The 6,674-nt window shown below is 42.9% G+C and overlaps 1 protein-coding gene across 3 annotated transcripts in view; it reads right to left on the bottom strand.

Moving 5' to 3' along the window:
- PPP2R3A (protein phosphatase 2 regulatory subunit B''alpha) overlaps positions 1-6,674 on the bottom strand; it is a 218,893-nt gene that overhangs the window by 206,941 nt on the left and 5,278 nt on the right. Inside the window, exon 1 of one of the 3 annotated variants that reach the window (XM_040480249.1) lies at positions 6,214-6,570. The exons of the other annotated variants lie outside the window; for them this stretch is intronic. The gene's annotated coding sequence lies outside the window, so the exon portion shown is untranslated. Of the gene's footprint in view, positions 1-6,213; positions 6,571-6,674 lie in introns of those variants that run through there. 3 annotated transcript variants of the gene reach the window in all.

Below are 6,674 nucleotides of genomic sequence, written 5' to 3'. Positions count from 1 at the left end.
CCCATTCATGCTCTGTCTCTCTCTGTCCCAAAAATAAATAAATGTTGGGGGGAAAAAAATTAAAAAAAAAAAAAAATCCCAGGCAGTTGGGGCGCCTGGGTGGCGCAGTCGGTTAAGCGTCCGACTTCAGCCAGGTCACGATCTCGCGGTCCGTGAGTTTGAGCCCCGCGTCAGGCTCTGGGCTGATGGCTCAGAGCCTGGAGCCTGTTTCCGATTCTGTGTCTCCCTCTCTCTCTGCCCCTCCCCCGTTCATGCTCTGTCTCTCTCTCTGTCCCAAAAATAAATAAAAAAATAATAATAATAAAAATAAAAATCCCAGGCAGCAATTTTTTTTTTTAATTTTTACTTTTTTTTCAGGAGAGACAGTGAAAGCAAGTGGAGAGGGGCAGAGGGGCAAAGTAGAGAGAATCACAAGCAGGCTCCATGCTGTCAACGAGGAGCCCAGTGTGGGGCTCGAACTCATGCACTGTGAGATCATGACCTGAGCCAAAACCAAGAGTTGGTCACTTCACCCACTGAGCCACCCAGGAGCCCACAAGGATGCAATTGTGACCAAGTAAACAAAAACAGAAATTTCTGGTGTGGGTTATCAGCATCAGTATTTTAAAATTATCCCATATTTCCAATGTGCAGCCAAGATAAGAATCACTATTCTATACTGTCTTCCTAAAGCAGGGATTACACACAAGTGCCTACAGGGTCTGACAAGTAAATAAACAAAGTAGGCCAGGCATAAGTTTTAAGGAGCGGAGGGCTCGCTGGTAAACAGAAAGCAGCTGGGATCAGTGGTGACTTAGCTCCAATCAATTGTTCCCATATGGAAAAGCCAGCTCAGTAGTGCTACATCTTCCTACTTTTAAAGAAAAGCCCCAAATCTAGATTTTCATGGGAAATCTTTAGATTTTAAATTATTGGCAACTAACTCAAAATTAAACAACAAAAACCACTCTATGCGGAAAAACAAAATACATCTGTAAGCCAAATTCAGCTGTGGGCTTTGGATTCACAGCTTCTGCTCTTGGCAGTTCCATCCACACCCTTCAATTTACACCTAAATATCTGTGTCCCCAGTTCAGCCCACTCCTCCAAGCTCTGGATTTGAATTATCTAAAGTTTATGTGCAATCTCCATTTAGAGGTCTCACCAGTCCCAAAGTGAACTGTGATTTAAACCCACTTCAAAACTATTCATTCTTCTAGTGTTCTCTACCTCAGGTAACAGCCCCACCATTTACCTGGTTGGGCAAGCCAAAACCCTGGGAGTCATCCTACCCACCTATTTCTCCCTCTTACTGTTTATAGCATATTATTAAGTCCTATCAGTTATGCTTATTAAATATATCTCCAGTATCCATCTACCGCTTTTCATTTTCTGTGTGACTACCATGGTCCCAGTTACCATCTTTTCTTTCCCACCTCTCCACAGTGTCTTAGCTCAGGCTGCCATAATAAAATACCATAGCCTGGATTACTTAAACAAAAGAAATGAACTTCTCACAGTTCTGGAGGGTAGAAGTCCTGATCAAGGTCTGGCAAGGTCAGTTTTCTTTTTCTTGCTTGCAGACAACCACCTTCTCACTGTGTGCTCACATGGCTTTTCCTACCTCCTTTTCTTATAAGGCCACTAATTTTACTGAATTAGGGCCCCACCCCTTTGACCCTGTTTAACCCTAATTACCTCCCAAAGATTCTATCTCCAAATATAGTCACATACTGGCTAGGACTTCAAAATTTAATTTTAGGGAGACAAAATTCATTCTATAGCACAAAATAACCTTAATTAGGCTCAGTTATCTCCCATAAGCACTTATTTCGTTCCAAACCATTCTCTCCAATATGATCAGACTGATCTTTTACACACAAATATTTACACGTGTGTATGTACATATTTGACCCAACAATTCCACTTCTAGGAATTTATCCTACAAATATACTGACATGTGAACTGGTATATGCATGTATTATTATTTATAGTAAATTACTAGAAACAATTTAACTGTCCATCAATAAAAGAATGGTTAAATAATCTGTGGTATAGCCAAACAATGGAATACTATACAGTCATTAAAGAGTAAGGAAACTATATATTAAAATCGAAAGACTTCCAAGACATTGTTGAAAACAAGCATAATAGTATGTACAGTATGCTACCATATGTGTAAATAACAGGAGGAATGAATAATATGCATTTGCTTGAATGCCCACAAAAAACGTCTAGAACAATACACAAAACTAGTACCAGTGGTCATCCCTTTGGAAGGTGTAGGGAAAACGGCAGCTGGGGAAGGAAGTAGGACCCACTGCAGACATTCTGATTTACTGGGCCTGGAGCATGGCCCAGGCGCTACTACTGTATTAAGTGCCTCTTTTGATTCTGATGAACAGGCTGGACTGAGAACTTCTGCTCAAAAAAGTCCTTTACCTACTTTCCCAGACTCATTTTGTATCATCCTGCCCTTATCATTCTCCTTGCTCCAGCCACAGTGGCCTCTGAGGTCCCAGGAAAGGCCCTATGCTTTCTGCCTGGAATACTGTCGCCCTAAAATTCACTTTATAACTTTTTTTTTTTTTAAGTATTTAGTTTTGAGAGAGACAGAGACAGTGTGAGCTGGGGAGGGGAAGAAAGAGAGGGAGAGAGAGAATCCTAAGCAGGCTTTGTGCTGCCAGCACAGAGACTGATGTGGGGCTCGAACTCCCAAAACCATGAAATCATGACGTGAGCTAAAACCAAGAGTTGGATGCTTAACTGACTGAGCCACCCAGGTGACCCTATAACTTCTATTCTTCCTTTAATGTCTACCTCAACTTAAAGGTCATTTCCCCAGGAAACTTCCCCTAGTTTCCAAACTAGGTCAGGACCCTTATTTTATGTACTCAGAGCACCCTGTACTTCTCCCAGAACTTATCACAATTTTATGAGGTATTTGTATCATTACACATGGGTGCATCTCTAATGTCCAGGAGTACAAAGACTACAGCAGTCACTTTTACCACTATACTGCCAGACCTAAACTAGCACCTGGTTGGCAAAGTAGGCCTTTCCTCAGATATTTGGTAAATAAATGAACGACTGCTCTGCCCTCAAGTTTAGGACAGTAGAAAATCAACACACAAGCAAATGAAAACAATACAGGGTCACTAGTGTTAAGGCAACAGTCTGTTTAGAATAGTGGTTCTCAACTGGGGGTGATTTGGGGTTCTCTCAGAGGATGTGTGGCAATATCTGGAGGCATTTTTGATTGTCATAACTGTGTGGGTTGTGTGACTATTATAATTGTGTGTGGGGGGGGTACTACTGGTATCTATTTAGTAGAGATCAGGAAGGCCGCTAAATGCAGCCCTAAAATGCAAAGGATGGCCCTTCACAACAAATGAATCATCTGGTCCAAACTTTCTTACACCATATACAAAAATAAATTCAAAACTGGTGAGACCTAAATGTGGGACAGAAAACCATCAAAATCCAACAGAAAAAAAACAGGCAGGAGCTTCTTTGACCTCGGCCGCAGCAACTTCTCACTTGACATGTCACCAAAGGCAAGAGAAATAAAAGCAAAAGTGAACTACTGGGACCTCATCAAAACAAAAAGCTTCTGCACTGCAAAGAAACAATTGACAAAACCAAAAGGCACCCGTTAGAATGGGAGAAGATATTTGCAAATGACATATTGGATACGGGGTTAGTATCCAAAATATATAAAGAACTTACCAAACTCAACACCCCCAAAACAAATAATCCAGTCAAGAAATGGGCAAAAGACATGAATAGACACTTTTCCAAAGAAGACATCCAGATGGCCGACACATGAAAAGATGTTCAACATCACTCATCATCAGGGAAATACAAATCAAAACCACAATGAGATACCACCTCACACCTGTCAGTATGGCTAAATTAACAACTCAGGAAACAACAGATGTTGGCAACTATGTGGAGAAAGGGGAATCCTCTTGCTCTGTTGGTGGGAATGCAAACTGGTGCAGCTACTCTGGAAAACAGTGTGGAGGTTCCTCCAAAAATTAAAAATAGAACTACACTACGACCCAGCAATTGCACTACTAGGAATTTATCCAAAGGATACAAAAATGTTGATCCAAAGGGGCACATGCACACCAATGTTTATAGCAGTGCTATCAACAATATATACGTATATATACACACACACACTGGAATACTACTCAGTGATGAAAAAAGCATGAAATCTTGCCATTTGCAGCAACGTGGATGGAACTGGAGGGTATTATGCTAAGTGAAATAAGTTAGAGAAAGACAGATATTATATGATTTCACTCATGTGGAATTTGAGAAACTTAACAGATGATCGATCATAGAGGAAAGGAAGGTAAAATAAGATAAAAACAGAAGGAGGCACACCATGAGACTCTTAAATACAGAGAACTGAGGGTTGATGGGGAAGGGGTAAATGGGTGATGGGCATTAAGAAGGGCACTTGTTGGGATGAGCACTGGGTGTTATATGTAAGTGATGAATCAATGGGTTCTACTTATGAAGCCAAAACTACACTGTATGTTAACCAACTTGAGAATAAAAATTTAAAATATTTAAAAAAACATTATCTAGTCCAAATTATCAACAGTATCATGAATTAAAACCTCTAATTTAGACAATGGTAGTGCACAAAAGGGCAATTAACTACTCCAGGTGGTAAGGTTTTTTGGGGGATGAGCAGTGGCAGGTAAATGTTAAGAAAAGTTTTGGTTGTATGTTGAAAAGTGACTGTGGCTGTAACAGTGGAGACTATGTTTGCTAGAGGTAATGAGGAGTCTATGAAGAGTTTAAAAGTAAAGTTATGGTTTGAACGGGAGCCCCCCTCAAGTAATCCATACTCCAAAATTACTCATCTCTTTTATTCCCTCCTTGCTGAAACAAAACTTTCATTCTCTTAGGGCAGCTGGTTTCAGCTAAAACATTAAGCTCTAATTCAGACTAAGATATAGTCAGATAGCCCCTTCACTCTCCAGAATGTTAGCTGCATTTTAAAATATGCAAATACTGGGGCGCGTGGGTGGCTCAGTCGGTTGAGCAGCCGACTTCGGCTCATGTCATGATCTCACGGTCTGTGAGTTCAAGCCCCGCGTCGGGCTCTGTGCTGACAGCTCGGAGCCTGGAGCCTGTTTCGGATTCTGTGTCTCCCTCTCTCTGACCCTCCCCCGTTCATGCTCTGTCTCTCTCTGTCTCAAAAATAAATTAACGTTAAAAAAATTAAAAAAAAATAAAATAAAATATGCAAATACTTATGAATACAAATAAACCTTCAACTGATTAATGTTCAGGCTGTTCCTGGATAAAACTATTTTTGAACTCATCAGCCAGGTTGATTCTGGTAAAGACTTCTTCAAAGCTTTCTATTTTAAAAAACTACTTTGTTCCCCCTGTCCTCAATCTCTGAGCTCCCAGTTTTATAAAAGATCCGAGTTTCCTCCACAGTATCTCAAGTTCTGTCAGAAACGATAGGAGAGCCATTTGGATGCAATAAATGTGAATACATTTTATGGATAAATTAGGAGTGGTCTACAGATTTTTAAAAGGCTTTCAGTAAAAGTCATGAATATTTCTGAAAGGAATGAAACTACGATAATTTTAACGGTATCACCAAGAAAGCAAACCGTGTTTTACTACAACACAAGCCTGCTGCCTACTGAGCAGGATGCACATGCTCTGACCTAGTATGGCAATTCTTAGGGTCTCAGCACTGGGTGCTCTGTTTACAAGAAACTGAGGCCTGAGACTAATAAAGAACAAAGAAAAATGCCTGGCACCAAAGGTTTGGGGGGATGTTTTCTACATGAGTGATTTGAGGAGGAACATTTCTTCAGATTTTGGAAAGCACTAGAAATCGCTCTTTTTTGCTTACGTGTTAAGATTTTTTATTTCATGTTTCAGACCATTTGCTAACAAGAAAATACCTTATAATTTACAAACAGCAATTTATCCTCCCTTACATTTACTGACCACTAAAATCGGGTAAAATTTCCTTAAGCTTTACCAGAGTTGGGGGATTGGGAATAATGTGAGCACAAGAGAGTTCAGATGCAACATCAACTCCGAGCCCAGCCAGCTGGTTTCCATCGAGAGGTCCCCCGGGAGAAAGCCCCTCTGAGGCGGCGGCCAGGGTCGGCGCGGGAGAGACCCACTGGGGCGGTTCGAGGGCGGCCGCAGGGCAGGGTCGGGGTATGCCGGGCCTCCGTTTACCTTTGTTTCAGGTACTCCTGCTTCCAGCCGGGCCGGGGATCCCGCCCGAGGCCCCGAGCTGGTGACACATCCTTCTTTGGCCAAGTCGGGTTGAGGTTGGGAGGGGGCGGGGAAGGAAAATAAAGCCTCAGCGCCTAACGACGTGACTCTCAGTTCTTCCAAAACGTTGGCATTTGTTTTCCTGCCAAGCTTTCCTGTTAACAAGTTCCCGAGGGCTGTGCGGGCGAACTGGCCTGGGAGCCCCGAAAGTGGGAGGGACAAGGCCGTCCCCCGCCTTCCCTCCTCTGTGGGCGCCCCCGAGGCAGGAGGTTTCCACACCTCCCGGGCTGCCACGGCCCGGGACAGAGCTGAGTGTGCACAGGCGCCCGTGCCGCCTCAAACCCCGACTCCCAAGGCTCTGCCCGCCGGCCCAGCGCCGCGCGGCCCCTCCGGCCCCGCCAGCCAGGCCGTCCCCGCCCCCA

This window comes from Herpailurus yagouaroundi, unplaced genomic scaffold (genome assembly GCF_014898765.1).
Source record: "Herpailurus yagouaroundi ecotype Mexico unplaced genomic scaffold, PumYag 159, whole genome shotgun sequence".
Classification (NCBI taxonomy): Eukaryota; Metazoa; Chordata; class Mammalia; order Carnivora; family Felidae; genus Herpailurus; species Herpailurus yagouaroundi.
This window is presented reverse-complemented; position numbering and strand designations above follow the sequence as displayed.